This window comes from Hipposideros armiger, unplaced genomic scaffold (assembly GCF_001890085.2).
Source record: "Hipposideros armiger isolate ML-2016 unplaced genomic scaffold, ASM189008v1 scaffold_427, whole genome shotgun sequence".
NCBI classification, from domain to species: domain Eukaryota; kingdom Metazoa; phylum Chordata; class Mammalia; order Chiroptera; family Hipposideridae; genus Hipposideros; species Hipposideros armiger.
Window position 1 is genome coordinate 682,653 of NW_017731777.1, and position 21,263 is coordinate 703,915.

At 37.4% G+C, this 21,263-nt stretch overlaps 1 long non-coding RNA gene across 1 annotated transcript in view; it reads right to left on the reverse strand.

The window, feature by feature from the left end:
• Positions 1–886: 886 nt before the first annotated feature.
• The window catches only part of LOC109394535 (uncharacterized), a 24,475-nt gene continuing 4,098 nt past the window's right edge, over positions 887–21,263 (reverse strand). Inside the window, exons 2-3 of the long non-coding RNA XR_002126468.1 lie at positions 4,949–5,101; positions 887–3,620 (exon numbers count right to left, since the gene is read on the reverse strand). This is a non-coding gene — a long non-coding RNA (uncharacterized LOC109394535). The remainder of the gene's footprint in view (positions 3,621–4,948; positions 5,102–21,263) is intronic.

Consider the following 21,263-nt stretch of genomic DNA (forward strand, 5'->3'; position numbering starts at 1 on the left):
TGTTGCAGCCAGTTTGAGTTTCATTTTCTTTTATTTGCAACCAAATGCATCCTAACTGATACACTAGCCCAGGTGGTCAGCAAACTGTGGCTCGCGAGCCACATGCAGCTCTTTGGGTACGTACATGTGGCTCTGAAGTAAAATTGAAAATGAAAATAAAACTACATAGTTTCATTTATAAAATTTTTAAAGGATATTATTCACATAATGGTGATTTCATTTGTTTTATGGCTCTCCAATAATTTTTAAATTGTTGTGAGGGACAGGATTAGCTCTTTCATCTCAAAAGTTTGCCGACCCCTGCGCTAGCCGGAGTGGTTATTTGTTTATCTATTTTTAAGGTCATGTTCTTCTTTATCAGTAAAATTTGTTTGCTTATTTATTTATGAATATTTATACTTTTATTCATTTAGGTCCCTTTCTTTTCATGGTTAGTTCATTCTTTAGGTTAGTTGTAAGTTTTGTGAGCTAATGTAAGTACTACAAGTATTTATTTATTTATACATTTATTTGCCTATGTGTAAAATATATGTGTGCACATGTGCATAGTATATATCTATAGTTTTGGAACATTTATTAGTGTTCAGACAATTTACTAAAATGATTATCAGAGATGGTTTGTATTATAATCCCTGCCGAGAGCCGGCTCGACAGCCATGGCCCCTGGATGCGCAGGCCAGGAACCCACCGAACGGTCCCTGAGCAGGATTGATCGGCGCGAGGAAATGAGAAATGAAAGAATGGCATAGACATCAAAGTTGGGATTAGGAGGGTCACTGACTGTGGATGGCAATCAGGACAAATTTTATTAAAAGGCATAGTGCTTATATAGAGAGCAAGTTCCTCTTTTACCAGGAATAAATCTTATCTAAGCATAGGGGTTTTGTTAGGGGGGTTTTGGGGAAGGAGGAACCAATGTTCCTGACTTAGGAGTTTGGAGGTGAGATAATGTCTTGGCAACAGGTTACGTGATCACACAGCATAAACTAACAATATATTTTAAGTAAAGTGAAACTTAATGCAAATAGCAACTGTCAGCAAGTCCATGATGGAAAAGTCCCAAGAGTTCATAAGTTCATGGTAGGAAGTCTCAAAGTTCATAAGTCCATACACAGTAACATCTGAGGGTATGGTGGTTGTGGTTTAGAAGCTTCTGCTTTTCCAAAGCACAGGAGATGAGCTGGACATTGTTGGGTTACTGATTTTAGCAGTTTCCTTTTTGCTGTCAGCTAACAAACAGCTTTGCAGTCCTTTTCTCAGCACACAGAACTTGGGGGTCTTTAGCCACCTGCCATTCTCCACCTGCAGTCAACCTGGAGTCTCAGTACTCTGAGACAGCTCCCAACAAATCCCTTTGGTTTTCAAGACATAAAATCTGTTACATTCAGGATCCTGGCAGAAAATACTCAGCACACTCTACATTTCTATTGATAAGAGTTTAGTGGGCTATTTACAGGGGTGTTAGCTGGCTTGAAGGAACATGATTGAGATGTGAAAACATTAAAGTAAAAGATCAATATAAACGTTTTTCAAACATGCAGAGACTGATAAAGTTTAGCACCATGAACACTCTGAAAAAAATTGAGAATATGCATTAGAAAATCAAGTAACAGCCCTAAAAAAGAAAAATGTTGGAAAAAAATAGAGAATAATAATGTCATAAAAATGGATATTTGAATCTAAATAATTTGATACCATTTAAAATAATAGTCTCATAATATTACTCATAAAACTTCAAATTATCATCACATTTAGTAGTGACAAGTGAGGAGGATGAAGAAAGAAAGGAAGACAAGGTTCTCATCTTATGGTAGAAAATAATGGATATGGCTAAATCTGAATAACATCAGAAAAATGAGTTGAAATATGTATGTTAAGATTTTAAAGATATACATTAGATAGAGAGAAATAGGATTTACAACTTCATCCCACAAATAGAAAAAAAAATAACAAGTAATCTTGATGGATCAAATTAAAAGATAAGGAAAACACAGCAACAGAGCAGAAGAGTCCAGGTGATATAAAAAATAATATGGCAAGGAAAAATTCAGGCAACATAATTCACAAAAAATAAATGGATAAATTCTCTAAGTCATAGGTTTTATAAAAGGTAATTAATCGTATGGTTTGTTTTAAAACATAAGAATGTAGAAATTAATGTAGTAAACTAAAAATTAGTTCATGCTAATTAAGTACTAGGCAAACACTAACTCAAAGAAAGTAGTTATACCAATGTTGAGATTGGACAAAAGAAAATTCAAGGTAAAGGTCTTTGAAGGGGATAAAGAGATATATTGGATGCCAATAAAGTTATAAGCTTGTAAATGATATAACAGTCATGAAATTTGCCACACGGCTTTGGAAATTTTTAAAGTAAAAACTGGTGCAAACATCAGGGGAAATGGACCGTTTCACACTCATAATGGGAGAAATCAAGTAATTAGGGGACAAAAAATTGAGAAATATAAGAATCAAGGGTAGCAAACATTTTCTGCAAAGGGCCAGATAGCAAATGTTTTAGACTTGAAGGCCAGGTAGTCTCTGTCACACAACTCAACTCTGCTGTTGTAATGTGAAAGCAGCCAAAACTAATCCATAAATGAATGAGTGTAGCTGTTTTAATAAAACTTTATTTATAATTGTAGGAGAGCAAAAACAGTTTTGCCTCTACCCTTCTGAGTTCTTGCCTGAAACCCCCTTTAATAAAATACAGATTAATAAGAGAAAAACAAGCAGAAGTTTATTAGCATGTGTACCTCATACACATATATACATGGGAGATACCCAGGGGAAGTGAGTCATTTTCACAGGTGGCTGGAATTCAGGATTAAATGCTATCTTAATTGGGAAGGAAGAGATAGATATAGATAATGTAGGTGGGAGTAAGTTATTTTTAAGAAAGATGAATGGGTCCTTAGACAAATGGATGAGAGTTATGGTAATTTTTGACAAAGCTTGTGTGAGTGTGGTAGTCTCCTCTCCTGGGATAAAAGCAATCTTCCCTTGTTGATGAAACTTCTGGGGAAGGTATCTGTGGCAATTGAGTTTTTTAGAGGATTTATCTTTAGGCAGATAAGGGGAGTTTTGAGAAATCATCTCCCTGCATTTAATGTTTTTCAAGTGCCTACAGTTCAAAATAATCAATATATCAAATTGGTTATTTTAGGGTGTCATGTCCTGAACTCCTGCAGTCATTTTGTGGGGTGGCATGTTCTCCTTCCCTTCATAACTACAGGTAATTTGACAGACAAGATTTGACTTGTGACTGTAGTTTGCCCACCTCTGATAGAGGATATTTGGATAGCACAGCAAGGAAATTGATCTATAAATATGTAAGCACCCAGTGAAGACATGACACTCATAGGATACAATTAGAAAGCAACTACTTCCATCCCAAACCACCACTCTGTGGGGCTAGTCTTTCCCTTTCCTGGAGTAAAATCTATCATTTTTCTGATCTCTCTCTCTGAAACTCAAAGTTATTGAGTCACATTGAATCATAATGCACACTTAATTCAGTAACTAAATATCCAGTCCTATACGATAGTTGAAACTTGGAGCTTGGTTGAATGTTAGAGCTTCTGCCTCACCTTCAGTTGTCTCCAGTCATGATGGGAAGCCTGAAATGGAAAAGCAGAGAGCATGGTAGGTTTCTGTAGTATTTTCCTAGCTTGAAATTCTATTCGTTTCCCCCTCCTATTCACTGGTTTCCTCCAATGCAGACACAGGGAACTGAGGGGAAACTAAGGGAAGAAAAAGCTTTCTTGATTGGTATTCATATAATTCTGGCCATGGGAGATGTTAAATCTTACTCTTTCTTTCATGGATATTATGTGGGTTTTTGAAAGACAACCCATTACTGGTTCCCTTGATTTTATTAAAAGCATATTCTCATCGGTGACTTCTGATTCAACCTGGGGTCCTGTTATGCCTCTTGCCTCTTCCCACAGACGTCGCCTCGCCCAAGCCCCAGGTCTTTTCCTGTGATTTATACCTGGTTACTGGGCTTAAAGAGTATGAGTTCACCAATTTTTATGCTAAATTCCAATCATAGCCACAGTATTTGTCTGAACCAATAAATGAAGATTGTTTAATGTATTTATAAAATTTTTGGTAACGTGGCTGCACATAACAGAATGAACATATGTGTGCTAATAATATCTAGGATTAACACATTAGGATTAGTTAGTTTACATGAGGTCAGTCCATCATAGCAAGGGTCTGAACAGAAACCACACTCCTAGGGGAACTAATCACAGAAAAGGAGGGCCCTGGTTGCTCCTTTGCACTCCCAACACTTGAATAACCTGGCCAGACAAATATAAATCTCATTTTGACTGATGAGTCATTGTACTGGATCCAATCCACAGTGATGGCCTAGACTGCTGGGGAAAGAAAACACCCCTTTAGAGGTTAAAGGGCTTTTACCACTACCCCAAAGTAATATGCATGTGTTATATGCATTAATAGAAATAGTTCATCTGAATTGACTGAATAATATTACATCATGTAATTGTGGGTTTATAATCCCATAGGAAAAGTAAGTAGCTTGGAAAGGTTACCTTTTATCAGTTTTCATATACACAACAGTCGGTGGAGTGAATGTCATGGCTCAGTGTCAGTTTTAGACTACCCCCCACCAATCTAGCTTTGACAATGAGACATGCACATCGTTGGCCCTCTGTCAGGGAAAACGCTATTACCATCCACTATAGCTCTCTACTCTTATGACAAAAGGAGCTTCACACAACTTGCATCCTTTAAATTTCTCAGGAGTGTGTCTGATATTCTAGGGGACACATAGCAAGGGTGGTCTCATAAAGTCTCTTCTACCCAGGGCTTCAGGTAAATTTGAAGCATTCCTTATCCTTTCACAGAGGGGTGAGTGGTGCTCATCATCCATCAACAATTCTCTCCAGAAAAAGCCCCTCTCTCTTTATTAACCTACCTCTGGCTGAAGTCTGAGGTTGCAGCTTACTTGAGTTGGAGGCTGCAAAGCTGATTTCAGCTCTGTCTTCATAAAACTTACTTAACTTGAGAAAGCCCCTCTCAGTACAATGTGAGAGTACTTGCCGCTGAGTTTTCATGACCTCAGCCAAATCTGAGGTAGAAAAAGCTCCAATATAACATTTGTCACATGAAAATTTTTCAGTAGTCATTAAAATTTTACTTAAGTAGACTATGCAATCTTTTACACAAGGAAACTCCTAAGGAAGAGCCCAAATCAGATATCACTAAGGCTATATTCCAGGCAATAAACTGAAAATAAAGGCAAATACTTATTTAGATATTAGAAAGACTTCTGTAAGTAACTGTTGGGTTAATCTGGGAGATCAACGCTAAAATTAAATTATAATCAGAAACGAGCAGTGAGAACACTACCTGGCTCATCATTTGACAATGATTGAAACACTACTCAGAGGAAAATACATAGTCCTTAAGTCATTTATTAAAAAAAATAGGACTAAAAATAAATGTAATTACACTCTGGGAAAGAAAGTGAAGGACAGGTACGGTTGTAGCAATGTGCTGTCAGGTCACACCTGCACACAGTTTGGTTGTCATAGTAACAGCTGAGAAGAAAAGGTGAACTGAGAATATGTGAGATTGGATACAAAAGGACTTGAAGCATTATATCTCATTAATCAAGATTACAAGGAAACATTGATCTTCTTAAACATCTGATGGGATAAAATGCCAAGAGAATCATTAAATTTGGTCAGTATTTTCCTCCATTCCCTATTTGAAGCCATCCTATGGTTTAAAGTAAAACAAAATAGCTGGAACATAGAAAAGCAAGCTTGCAATTATATAAAATGGAATTAAATTGGTTTGAGTAAAGGGCCAAACAGATTGCAGTTAAATGAAATGTTGGTATCTAAAGTTAAGTAATTCCATCCTAATTCACTCTGTTGTAATAAAACACTTAAAGCATACACATTATGGATATAAGGTCACCCACTGTTCTGAGTCTCCCAAAAAGAAGCTCATAGCTAAGTTATAAATTAATTTAAAAGGTTTTATAAAATTGTAAATGTTTTACTGAGCCTTTAGAAATGCTTCCATGGGAAATTACTAAGAATGCAATAAAAATATTTTTAACAGGCTTAAACTGGCAATTTAAACTTTTCTAACGTGAAAGATTGTTATTTTTTAAAAATCAGTTCAGCATCAGGGTTTTTTTAAGATTTGAATCTATTTAAATAACTAAAATAATTTCTCAGAATATTTTTTTTCTTCTATTTTACTCTTAGTAGAAATTTTCAAATAATTTAACCAACATATGCTCTGTTGAGATTAAGGTAAAGCTGATTTTTGAGTTTTTAAAAGATGTTGAGGTCTACCTTATGTTGATCTGAATTGTGTCTGATTCACAAGTTTACAATATCCAGACTCTATTCAGTTTTAACTCTGTATGATTTTTTTCTAAATACAACATTGATTATTATAACAATGCAATGTAGAGAAATGAGTCTGATCCTGCCACAGAATCAAAATATAAATATATTTTAGAATTAGAAATAAATGTAATAAATAATTTAATTAATCAATAATAAATGGAGTAGTTTGGAGTCCTTCCCTTTTTTCCCTCACTCCAGAAGTGCAAGGGAGGGAGAAATAAGTTCAGAAAGACCCCTACAATGCAAAAGACTTGGAATGAATCTTGAATGACATGGTGGTGTTTACCAGGTGGGCAATGAGACTATTGTGCACATGTGACCCTTCTCCCTTGCTCCATCCCCTCAAATTATTCAACTTTCTTTTTAGAGAGGATTAAGGTAATGGAAACTGAACAACTATGTATTATGTGGAGTAAATTACTTTGGGCACGTCTTTTGACCTCCCAGATATGACCCTTATGTTAAGGATACCATCACATGAGAAAGTAGTTTTCACCAGAGTGTGTTAAATGTTGGTTCATGCAGACAGGTTCTGCTGGCATTGTATTTGTAATTGTACAGTTGTTTACTCATTACTGTAATTGTTATATACCACATCTGTTGAAACTAGTGGTCAATTCACAATGCTTTTAAACTTGTCAGGAGATAACATCACACTAATAACCATTTTGAAAGTAATTACAGGAGAGGAAGGATGGATAGAAACTAGAAAAGTGATAATAATATATTAAAAGGTTTCACAAAGCAAAAGGATAATATTTATTTGAAAATATAATGAAATACCAACTATCCACCCAAAAGTGGGCCCTGAATAATTTATCATATTAAAGGTTATTCCTCTAAATTTACCACACACTCTTTATTTTTAAAGGATGCATAATTAAAATTTTCATATGGCTAAAGAAATGTCTTTTAATGGCCACAGTGAAGTCTATTAAAAGACGTATGCACACTTTTTATGCTGTGGCATTACCCACATTTACCCTTACAACTTTCCTTCTTGAGCATAACTTTGGTCAATCTGGGTTTGTTTTGATCTTTTCTTGCTAAAATCTGCAACTTTCTCTCTCTTTTAAAAAATAAGCTGACATCAAAGCATTTTTGCTCATATTGGAAACCCTCATCAACTGCTGTTTGTTTCTCTTTGGTAACATCACCAATCCCCCTGGACCTAGGCAACCTTAGCAGGATATATTCCTTTCCCATGTTCTCCTATTCTATTTCCTGCAGCGTCTGATGTAAAACAGATTTCAAAGTTCATAATAGAACAGAGGTCAACATGAAAGACTCTAGGATCCTGGCCTTTGGTTTTGCTTCTGGTCTTTATTATTACAACAAATAGTTAGTTGAACTTTTATTTTCCATGCCATATAAAAACATTGGAATGACAGCTCTTTCTTTTTAATCATAGATCAGGATTTCCAAAAGAGTCTCAAATATCTAACAACAGGTATAAGGGGGGAAAATAACAGTAACACAACATTATCAAAATGAACTGTAACATTCTTAACATTTTTTAAATCTGGAAAACAATAAGCATGCCATCTAAGTCCATGTTCTTCTGTTTCTCTCCTGTTTTGATCCAGAGTGTGTTTTCAAACAGTCTAAGGCTCATCCCTCCACCAGTTTTGTGGATTGGATTCTATTCTCTGCTGCTTCACTTGGGAACATACACTGAACATTTTCTCCTTTTCTCTTCTATATAGTCAAATTAGATCCTTTCCAGCTTTCAAGAATGCCCTGATTTCATCCACTTCAAAATAAAACTAGCTTTGTCCCATTCCCAAATCACATACAATTTCTGCCTAACTCTCCTCTCTCATACACAACCAGACTTCTCCAGTGGGGGACCTATTCTACACACTTTGATGCCTCATCTTCCTCTCCCTACTTAACCTGCTCCAGTCTACTTCTACCAAAATACTTTTTTAAAGTCACCAGAATCCAAAGGCCAATTATCAATGTTGCTCTTAGCAGCAAACTAAGAATGACCGACCTTTCTTCTTGAAATACTCTTATTCTGGGCATCAAAATCCTACATGAGGGGACAAAAAATTTACTAATTTTATAGCCTCCCTGCAGATCTCCCACTCTCCTGAGTCTTTCCTCTCCACTCCCATGGTCCTCTCCCCAACTTGAGAAATTTGAAGCTCTTCTACTATACCATTCTTTGGGATTTTGAGATGCATAATCTGTAGAAAGAGGAGAAGAACAATAGAAGGACTAAAAGATCAAGATTATATTATGGAGGAGAGGAGAGGTATTTATTTAATAAAATATTGGGTGGGCAGACAAGAATGAGAGGGAAAAAGTCAAATACATTCTTTGTGAACAAAATTGTTTTATCCTTTATATCAAGCTTTTTTATTCTGAGTCATATGGAAAACCATTGAAATATTTTAAGAAAGAGATGTTAGAACAGGTGGAATCTGATGGAGATGAAGCAAGATTAGAAATAGATTTTATTTAATATTTAATAATTAACTGGATATTTGGATATCTTTAAAGTTGTTGACATACTTGCAAATAAGGGATATAGATATTTTGAAAATATTTTTGGAGACTTGACTTTCTCTTCAGATAAAGTTATCCATTCCTAAATCAACATGGATTGGCTTGGGCGATGTCAGAAGCATGGTGCCATGAGAGGTCCCCCCTGATCCCTCTCCCTGAAATTACAACAAGTTAAACAGCTATAATTCAACAAAGCGTTCCCTGCTCAATACACAAACACATCTGAGAGATTTGTGCATCAACACATCTGAAAGTGGATGAATTGAAGAGAACAGGGAGGAGGGAAGGGGGAAGAAGGAAACTGCCACGGAGGCAACTGGAGCTCAATGGGGATCTCCAGAGAGAGGAGGAATCAGCTGTAGGTGTACTCTCAGTAGCTCAGAACATTCCTGCCTGACTGGACAGCACACACTGTAGCCAAACCCAGTGACTAGGGCAGAGACAGAACACAGAAGTGTAGCAGCTGTGGTCTAGCAGCTGCCATTGTCAGACAGAAAACAAATCCATGGAGCCTGGCCACCTCCTCCACCTTCCCAGAGCTTGCCTCCCCAAACTCTACCAGAGCTAGCAGTGGGCCCCACAAGAAACTGTACCAATGGGCATCAGATTACAAAGTAGAATATATACAGCCCTGAGACCTGGAGAGACAGTTCCAGAGCAGGAGATGCACACTGTGGCTAATCCCAGTGACAAGGTTGGAGATCCAGAGGTGAGGCAGCTAAGATCTGGCAGTTGCCGTTACTGGGAGGAGAACAAAGCCACAAACACACCAGTGGCATCTCCCACAAAACCCCACCCCCACCTGTTGCTGTTGATATCAGTGGGGGCACCTGGGGCAACTTGGTCAGTCCAGCACTGCATCTAGCTGCAGGAGATGTGCCAAGTTTTCAGGGTCTCAGAACCCCATCACCCACCACATTCTCCCATGAGAGCCGTATACTGAGACCAAGGCAACCTGGTCACAGAGAGCAGGCCCACCTCCCTAGGGATTAAACACATTTTTCAATGCCCAGCACAGATACCAGAAGCAGGAGCAGTACAAGACAAAATAAAAATTTGTGCTCCAGTGCCACTTACTAGAAAACAAAACAACTCTTCTGATCAACCTGCTGCACAATTCACTCCCATAAATGCCTAAGCAAAGAAATAATCCATCTAATACAATGAACAACCAAGGTAACTAGGCATATCAGAAAGAAAATTAAAAATCTCCAGAAAATAAACTTAAAGGCATGGGAATATGTGATTTAAATGACAGAGAATTTAAGATTGCAGTTTTGAAAAAACTCAAAGGGATGCAAGAAAACTGAAATAGACAGTATAATGAGTTCAGAAATAATATCATTGAACAAAAGAAGCAAAACTTCTAGAGATGAAGAATTCAATAAAAGAGATGAAGCATGAAATAGCAAGCTTAGGAAGTAGAATTGACTAGATGGAGGGAAAAAATTAGTACTATTAAAGATAGAAATCTGGAAATAACACATATAGAAGAAGAGAGAGACTTGAGGGGAAAAGAAGGAAGGAAAGAAAGAAAGAAAGAAAGAAAATAATATGAGAATTATCTGACTCTATCAAAAAGAACAATATAAGAATATTGGGTATACCAGAAGGAGAAGAGAAGGAAAAGGGAACAGAGAGCTTATTCAAACAAATAGCCAGTGAGAGCTTCCAAAACCTATGAAAAGATCTGGATCCTCGAATCCAAGAAGCAAACAGAGGACCTAATTTTCTCAATCTAAAATGGCCTTCTCTAAGGCACATTATATTAAAAGTATAAAAAATTAATGACAATTTAAAGAATTCTTAAGGCAGCCAGGGAAATGAAGATAGTATCCTACTATCTTCATTAAGTAAAGCCCATTAAATTATCATCAGATTTTCAGCAGAAACTCTACAAGCCAGGAGGGAATGGAATCAAATATTCAAACTATTGAAAGAGAGAAATTACCAGCCTAGAATAATATAACCAGCAAAGTCATCCTTTAGCTATGAAGGAAGAATAAAGACCTTTCCAGATATACAGGAGCTGAGGGAATTTTGCACCACAAGCTGTATTACAGGAAAAACTGAAAGAGGTTATTCTACCTGAAACAAAAAGATGAAAGAATACAAAACTATTAGTAAGGTGTCTAACAGACAGAGAGAAGCAGGAAATTACAACCCTTATTCAGAAGGGGGGTACTATATACTTAAATACAAAACAAAGGTTGAAGGAGGTAAGAAAATAAAAAAAAGAAGAAGACAATAGCTACTGCAACTTGGAAACAAACTCACAGCATAAATAGGGATAATTTGTGACAACAAAAACATAAAATAAGAGAGGATAAAAGTCTTTATTTGTAAAGGGGAATGGAGAAATAATGCATGCAGAAGAAAAAGGACTACTGAATATATGAAATTTTCTTTTGCATAAACTTAATGGTAACTACTCAAAAAAATTAAAGTCCAGAACTGAGAATATAATATTTAAAAAAACAAGAAGAAGAATAGAGGGGAAAAAATTATGTAATACCACCAAAATAAAATAACAGACAGAAACACAAGGGCAAAGAAACAATGGAGACCTCGAGATACCAGAAAACAAAAGATAAAATGGCTATAGGAAATCTTCTTCATATATCAGTGATCACCCGAAATGTGAATAAACTAAACTCACCAATAAAATGCACAGAGTAGCAGAGTGGATCAAAAAACAAAACTCAACCATTATGTTGCCTTCAAGAGACACATCTCAGCTGCAAGAATAAATATAGTTCAAAGTGAAAGGGTGAAAAATGATACTTCAAGCAAATGGCATCCAGATAAAAGCAGGCATAGCCATACTTATATCTGACCAAATAGACTTCAAGATAAAAAAGGTAGCAAGAGACAAAGACATACGTTTCATAATAATAAAGGAGACAATACATTAAGAAGACATAACACATCAATATATATGCTCCCAAAATATATAAAGTAACTACTAACAGAAGTAAAGGGGAAAACTGACAAAAGCACAATTAGAGTATGGAACCTAAATACCCCATTGACAACTATGGATAAATCATCCAAACATAAAATCAGTGAGGAAATATCAGCCTTTAATGACACATTAGACAAAATGGACATAATCAACATTTACAGAGCCTTTCAAGCCAGAACACCAGACTACTCTTTTCTAGCACACACGGAACATTCTCAAGGAGAGACCACATGTTGGAACACAAAGCTAGCCTCAACAAATTTAAGAAGAATTGAAATTATACGAAGCATATTCTTTGACCACAATGCTTTGAAATTGGAGGTCAACTGCAAAAAGAAAGCAGGAAAAACAACAAGTATGTGGAGATTGAACAATATGCTACTAAAGAACAACTGGGTCAAAGAAAAAATAAAAGGAGAGATCAAAAAATACATTAAAAACAAATGAGAATAAAATACAACATATCAAACCTTTTGGATACAACAAAAGTGGTAGTAAGAGGGAAATTTGTATCATTACAGGCCTATCTCAAGAAACAATAAAAATTCCAAATGAACAACCTAACATTACACCTTAAAGAACAAAAACACACACAAAAAAAACCAACAACAAAAAATGAAGCCCAAAGTCAGCAAGATGAAGTAAATAATAAAAATTAGAGCAGAACTAAATAAAATAAAAGAACAAAAAGAGAATAGAAAAAAATCAGTGCAACAAAGAGCTGTTTCTTTAAAAAGATTAATGAAATTGACAACCCCTGGCTAGAATCCTGAATGAAAAAAAGAAAGACACAAATAAAAAAAATCAGAAATAAAAGAGAAGTTACAACAGATGCCACAGAAATACAAAGTATTATACAAAAATACTGAGAAGGACTATAAGCCACCAAATTCAATAACCTAGAAGAAATGGACAAGTACTTAGAAATATATAATCTTCCTAGACTGGCTCACAAAGAACTGGAAAATCTAAATAGACAGATTGACAGTAAGAAAGTGGAAACAATCATCCAAAACATCCCCAAAAGTAAAAGCCCAGGACAAAATGGCTTCACTAGTGACTTCTACCAAACATTCAAAAATGATGTTTTTGATACCTATCCTTCTCAAACTCTTCCAAAAATTGAAGAAGTGGCAATAATTCCTAACTCATTTTATGACATTAACATTACCCTGATACCAAAACCTGGTAAGGATAACACACACACGCGCGCACACACACATACACACACAGAAAACTACAGACCAATATCTCTGATGAATACACATGAAAAAAATCTGTAAACAAAATATTAGCAAATCAAGTACAACAATACATTAAAAAGATTATACATCATGTTCAAATGGGCTTCATTCCAGGGGTGTAAGGATGTTTCAACATATGCAAATCAATCAGTGTGACATACCGCATAAACAAAATAAAGAATAAAAATAATATGATCATGTCAATAGATGCAGAAAAAACAAAAATATTTGGCAAGATACAACATCCAATTATGATTAAAGCACTTAATAAAATGGGTATAGAAGGAAAGTACCTACACATAGGAAAAGCTATATATGAAAAGCCCTCAGCTAATATGATACTTAATGGTGAAAAACTTAAAACTTTTCCTCTAAAATCAGGAACACAAGAGCAACAATACAAGATGGCGGAGTAGATAAATGCTGTGCTTGCCTCATTCCATGAACACATCAGAATTACAACTAAATAATAGTACAATCAACCTGGAGAATCATCTGAAGTCTAGCTGAACAGAGGTTTTATAATTAAGGATATAAAGAAGACATGTTGAGACTTGTAGGAGGTGTGGAGATGCAAAATGGATTGGCCCCAAACCTCCGTGTGGTAGATGAAAACTGGGGGGGGAGGATATCTTAGCCATAGAAGTTTCCCAACAGAGGAGAAAGGGACCCCAGACACAAACCAGACTCCCCAGCCTGAAGTACTGGTGCTGAGAACAGGAGGCCCCATAACATCTGACTGTGAAAAATAGTGGGGATTCCGACCATCTGGGTAGGACGGAAGGCTGCGGGAAACCCAGATACTTTCTTAAAGGGCCCAGACACAGGCTCACTCACTCTCAGGCACTCACACAGGGGCTCTGAGGAGAGATGGCGACTCGGGGTGTGTCAAAAGCATGCAGGGGACAGACTGTGGTGTGTGGCTTCAGAGCAACAGGGCTGGAGGATGCTCACCATTTTCCCCATGAGAGGTCCTTCTCCCCTGCAGCCAGGCATCATCTTTCCTGTGTTGAGCCCGCCCCTTTCAGCTAAGTTGAATCTGATTGGTCTGAAGAGCTCTGCTGCTCCACCCTGCTGACTCACTGGGACCCTACCCCACCCAACTCCCCCAAGCCAGAGGCACTTTCTCACAAGCAGCCAGCTCCATCTGCATTTCACTCTTTCTTAGAAAAGTATTGGAGTACATGGACCCCATGTTGGGGGGGCTGCAATTGGCCTTGGCGTGTTCTGAGACTTTTGTTAAGCAGCCCCAGGATCTACATTGGCACCAAACCTGAAGCTACATTTTTCTTTTAACCTGGTGACCACAACTCTTCCCACCTAGTGACTCCCTGAGACCCTGTCTCATCCTATTTGCATAGCAAACAAGGTTTTATCAGTGGCTGAACCTTATGGGAGGCCACAGGTGGCAGCAGGACTCAGGGTGTTCTGGCTTTTTGTGGAGCTATACCAGACCTGGTACTAGTTACAGCTGTCTTCAATTCACAGTGTGGCCTCTCCCACACACCTCCATGTCCAGCACAGGCAGTGACAAACTATGGATCACTTGGTAGCTTCTACCAAGCAGTCCCCAGCTGGTCACAGGTAGTGACTGATCTGAACCTACACTAGAGACCCTCCTAAGAGGCCCCAGAACCAACGTACTTAGGGAATGGCTTCAGATCACAGCAGAATACCACCCAATTAGTCCACATGCAACACACTGAAAGGGCAGTCTCAACAGGCACCAGAGCCCCTGGGGTGAATCCCACTCCATGGGATAAGCCACAAGCACAGTAGCTCATAAGCTGTTGATGGGGCCAAACACCACAGACAGTCAGCCTGAGAATCAATCCCACCCACTAACGTGCCAACCGCACTCAAGGCTCTAATATAACAGGAGGGCACATAAGGGACACTCCTGGAGGACATGGAGCAGGTGACCAGGAAAACTGTGCCAGGGCCCCACAGGGCACCTACTTCATAAGTCCATCTGGCCAAGACTGGGAGACATAGGAGCCCTGCCTAATACATAGAAACAAACACAGAGAGACAGGAAAAATGAGGGAACAAAGAAATACATCCCAAATGAAAGAAAAAAACAAACAAACAAAACTCCAGAAAAAGAACTAAACAAAATGGAGGCAAGCATCTTAACAGAGACAGAGTTCAAAACACTCGTTATATGGGCCAACTAAGTGGCTCAGTTGGTTAAGAGTGTGAGCTCTGAGCAACAGGTTGCCGGTTCGATTCCCACATGGGCCAGTGAGCTGCATCCAAGCTGAGCTGTCTCTAAGCTGCCAACATGTGGCAGGATGGCTCAGCTGGTGAGAGCACGTGCTCCTAACAACAAAGTTGCCAGTTTGACTACGCCCACCCACAAATGAGATTGAGATGACCAGCCGCAAGCTGCCGATGGGAGGCCCGATGGCAACTGGACTTGGAGCTGAGCTAGCTGCACCCTCTACAACTAAGGTTGAAGGACAACAACCTGGCTGTTCCCTTTTCCCAGTTTTTCAACACTGTTCCCCTTACTGCAATTTCCCAATAAAATCTTTAAACAAACAAACAAAAATACTGGTTATAAGGATGTTCAAGAAACTTAGTGAGAACCTCAACAAAGAGATAGCAAGCATTAAAAAAAAGACACAGAAACCAAAAAAATAATGAGTCAGGTGAAAAATACAATAACTGCAACGAAGAATGCACTAGAATTAAACACCAGCAAACAAGATGAAGCAGAGGATCGAATCAGTAATTCAGAAGACAAGGTAGCAGAAAACACCAAATCGGAACAGCAAAAAGAAAACAGAGTTCAAAAAAATGAGGATACTTTAAGAGACCTCTGGGACAACATCAAGCATAACAACATTTGTGTCGCAGGGGCACCGGAAGGAGAAGAGAGAAAGCAAGGTACTGAGAAACTGTTTGAAGAAATAATGACTGAAAACTTCCCTAACCTGGTGAAGGAAATAGACATAAAAGCTCAGGAGGCAGAGTCCCAAACAAGATGAACCCAAAGAGGCCCACACCAAGACACATTATAATTAAAATGACAAAAGATAAAGACAAAGAGAGAATCCTAAAAGCAGCAAGAGAAAGGCAATGAGTAGCTTATAAGGGAGCTCCCATAAGACTGGCAGCTGATTGCTCAACAGAAATTTTGCAGACTAGAAGGAATTGGCTGAAAATATTCAAAGTGATTAAAAGAATGGGCCTACAAGCAAGACTACTCTACCCAGCAAGGCTATCATTTAAAATTGAAGGACAGATAAAGAGCGTCCCAGACAAGAGAAAGCGAAAAGAGTTCATCGTCACCAAACCAATATTACAAGGAATGTTAGAGGGACTTCTTTAAAACAAACAAACAAAATAAAAAAGATCAAACATAGGGATAATAAAATGGCAATAGCTACATATCTATCAACAATTGCTTTGAATGCAAAATGATTAAATGCTTTGATCAATAACATAGGGTGGCTGAATGGATAAGAAAACAAAACCCTTCTATATGTTGCCTACAAGAGACTCACTTCAGATTGAAAGACACACACAGACTGAAAGTAAAGGGATGGAATAACTTATTTCATGAAAATGGAAATGGCAAAAAAAGAGAAAGCTGGGATACTAATACTTATACCAGACAAAATAAACTTTAAAACAAAGGCTATAACAAGAGACAAAGAAGGACAAACAATCCAATTAAAAAATGGACTGAATACCTGAACAGACACTTCTCCAAAGAAGACATACAAATGGCAAACAGATATATGAAAAAATTCTGAACTTCAGTAGCTATTGGGGAAATGCAAATCAAAACACAATGAGATACCATCTCACACCTCTTAGAATGTCTGTCATCAATAAGACAAATAATAAGTGTTGGAGAGATTGTAAAGAAAAAGGAACTCTCATACACTGCTTGTGGGAATGTAAACTGGTACAGCCACTATGGAAAACAGTATGGAGGTTCCTCAAAAAAATTAAGAATAGAATTACTATACAACCCAGTAATCCCTCTTCTAAGTATCTACCCCAAACATCTGAAAACATTTATCTGTAAATACATGTACCCCTACATTCATTGCAGCATTATTTACAGTGGCCAAGATATGGAAACAACCAAAGTGTCCTTCAATAGATGATTGAATAAAGAAGATGTGGTACATATATACAATGGAATACTACTCGGCCATAAAAAAAAAGATGTAATACTGCCATTGTGACAACATGGATGAATCTTTAGATTATCATGTTAAACAAAGTAAATCAGGCAGAAAAAGTCAAGAACCATATTTTACTCATATGTGTGATATAAAACTGAAAGCAACAAACAAAAAAATCATAGTCACTGACAACAGTTCAGTGGTTACCAGAGGGAATGGAGAGTGGGAAAGGTAGAAACGGGTAAAGGGGGTCAAATATATGGTGACAGAAGAAGATTTGACTTTGGGTGATAAACACATAATGCAATACATAGATGATCTATTATAGAATTGTACACTTGGAACCTATATAATTTTATTACCAATGTCACCTCAACAAATTTAATCTTAAATAAACGCAAAAGGTTAGGCAACCTTTTTGAGAATGAGAATGAGAATCTTATACAGTCAAAAACTAATTATACTGATTATACACAAATATAAATTGTTGGTAGCATACAGTTCTAGCAAATAAACATAGCAAGCTATAATGTCATTGAAACATTTGTAATATTTACATTGGTTCAAATATAAGTTGCCAATTATTAACAAAGCAAAACAAAACATGGATTGGCTCTATGCAGATTACATCTAAATATATGTTGTCAACCTAGATACTATCTCTGAATGATAGACTCAGCTATCTACTCCCTAGTTGATATTTCCACCTAGATGTATAAACAGCATTGCTACATCCCAAAAGGAACTCATGATCTCTGTTACACATCTTCTCTCCTCTACTCCCAAAACACATTTTTTTCGAGGGTCACATATCACCTTGAATGCTGTTCCTGTCTGTTGTGTTGTTCCACAAGCCTTGGACTCATCCAATCTGAACCATTAAAAGAAAACACACTCCATAGTCCTTTGGCAGTTAGAATGCTGATAGCTACAAATAACAGGACATCTAACTAAAGTGGCTTAATAATGAGCAATTTCTTATTTCATATAACAAGAAATAAGATTGTTTCAAAAATGACTAACTCAAAGGTGTGACAATACCATCAGCACACGAGCAATTGCTGTACCTCAGCATTTGCCAGTGCATTTCATTAAAAGTTCTAGGTGGTTGGGTTAGTTCTGAACATGTTGTGTGATCACAAAGACAATCTACCAAAATCAGACAGAAAACAAGAAAGTGGAAAAAAGAGATACCAGGAACATGCTATCCAAAAGAAATCTAATGTAGCAATATGAATAATCAGGTACGTTGGCCCTGTGAAACAAAATTTCTTGGGTTTCAGCTCTCGCCCTACCAGATGTTATCTGTGTCACCCTGAGCAAATGACTTAACCTCTCTGTGCTTTCATTGCCTCTTTACTCCAACCAATTGATTCTTGTGAGGGTCAATCATGGTCCGTAGCAGTTTGCAGGTGACGCTGGCCTGATCATAATAGTGCCACAGACCTTGGCCATTGTCTTCAGTCCAGGAGTAACCATGTTTCCAGAGAGGGCAGTCAGAGCCTTCACTAGGATTATTAATACTAAGCCCAGAGGAAGATCACCCTTCCCTCTGGAACTGCTGAATATGCCACAACCTAATTTCCACCCTCCACCTCTATGATAGGGAGGAAGCTTTCTGACTGAAGATAATATGGCCATAATCCAAAGAAAACAAAAATGAGAGATGAAGAACAAGTAGAAGAGTCCAAATAAGATTTTTAAAGTCTTAAAAAGCTCTACCTTCCCATTTAGATGAGCCACAGTCCATGTTCTTTTTGGCTTCAGCTGGATTAAAATGGATTTCATGTCCTTACAGAGAATAGCATTATTTAGCTCTGCATCTCATGGTACAAAGCCGATTGCAAACTATAGTTTTTAGTCCCTACTTGACATAGTAGTTAAACTCTTCCATCAGTGTATGAGATTTGAATAACCCTTCTGAAAGCTTGGAACAGCAGCTGAAACTGACAGGATGTGGACTAAGTAGAAGGAGTTAGATTTGTAATTAAACCACATAAAAATAGGTCACTGGCATTATCCCTGAATACTTAAAATCACTTTAATCAATTAGCATTGTGCCTGGCAATTAGTAGAGGTTAAATAAAGATTTGTTTCCCCTGGTAAAAGTTTTTGAAGATACAACAAAAAAGGAATAGTCCCCTCTCCAACACGTATATAGATATATTATTATCATTAGTCTCTATCTCAGTTTGAAACTGAGTTTGAAATTTGAGTTTGACGATAGGAAAAACAGACATCTTTTCTGGTCTTTTAAGATTGAAGATGCTACTTAAATTCTTTCTTCACAGTTGCAGAATTTATCAGTGTATGTATTCTGTCTTCAGTATTTATCATGTTACTACTTTTAAACTATGAATTTATTTTTACCATTTTCTTATATCCACTCTTTTAAAATTATTTTGAATACTGTTGCAAATCCTCATAAAGTTTGACTGATCTATAGAATATATTCAACTCTCTACTATAGTGTCATATCAATATAGTTTTAAAAACTTCTAGGATATACTAGACAAAGAGGGGGGCAGGAAGAGACAAGAAAATAGTATGAAATAAATCTGAAACTGAAGACTTTGAAGGTGCAAAGTATATTTAAAAGTGTATAGTAGAAAATATTCCTTGAATGTGTTCCTCACAAACTAATCACTCTGTCCCCACCCCAAGCAACACTGACATCTCAAAGATATCCCAAGATAAAAATTGGACTGGGAATCAGGAATTATATAATTTTACTCCTGAATCTGACATTGACCTGTAGAATGAAAGACTCTGGACAAATCATATCCTGCACTTCATTTATTAATCTGATTTGAACAATAATAAATAGTCCCATGATTCAAACATCTCTTTTTTACCTCTTCTATTTATTCAGTATTACATTATTTTGTTTTTCCATGTGGAACTTTTGCTTGTATTAGGTGGTAATAGTAAATAACAGGCTTGCAGGTTGTCACCTTTCCAAAGAATATTTTCATTTTGATAGGAGTGTCTTACCATCATTTAAAGGACTTGGTATCTTAACTGTGGGACTTGGGCCCTACTACAAGGAGACTTCAGGTCAGTTAGGGGAATATTTGGGAAACGTGGGAAAAACAAGAATGATTTAAGTTTATTCTTCCAAGTGTAATCAAACCTGAATTTTTAGTCAATGACAAATCATTATGAAACTTAAAACCTTGATTGAACATTTCATTATCACCAGCCTATTAACTTTTCCATCAAATTTATTGTCATTTTATAAACTGGGATTTGGAATTGTTTTGGACTCACCCTCCCTCAAACCCCACCCCCACCCCCTTGGTGAAGACAGGGGGTGTCTAAGTGAGTGGAGGAAAGGTTGCAGTTCCAGCAGGCACGGCTGGATTTCAGGATTGTTTCAGTAACTGGAGGGAGAATACACTAGCAGGTATTCCAGGCCATAGCTCTCTGAAAGATCCTCCCACATGGCTTGCTTCGCTTTTACTTTCATTTTGTATTAAACAAAAAGTCATTTGAGGGCTATTTAATGCTCTGGTTTGTGTTTTCCAATACCAGATAAAAGTTAAACAGATGAACCATTTGGGGGGTTAGGATTGGGAAATCCACGGCTGCTAAGATGCTTTAAACTTTTAAAATGGTTTTGTTTTTTTAAACCCATTTTCCATGTTTCAGCAGCTGTGGGTTTTCCCAGGGCTCCCCCTGTGGCTCAAAAGGGAGCTGCTTAATGCTTAACAGATGAGCCAATTGAGTTTTTAAATGCAAAATTAAACTTAAAGTGCACAAAGAGCACAGGGGAATCCACAGCCAAGAATAGACTGAAGGAGGAGAGTCAGCCGCGAGCACCCGGCTGTGGGGAGACGCAGCCTCTTTGGCAATGAGCAGCAAATGGCAGGAGGGAGCAGACACATCCGTCTTGTAATCGGCCCTCAAACGGCTGTGAGCACGCTCCATATTGCCCAAAGGTTTTTCATAAATATTTTCCATATAAATTTCCTTTAAGAACAGTAAAAAAGGA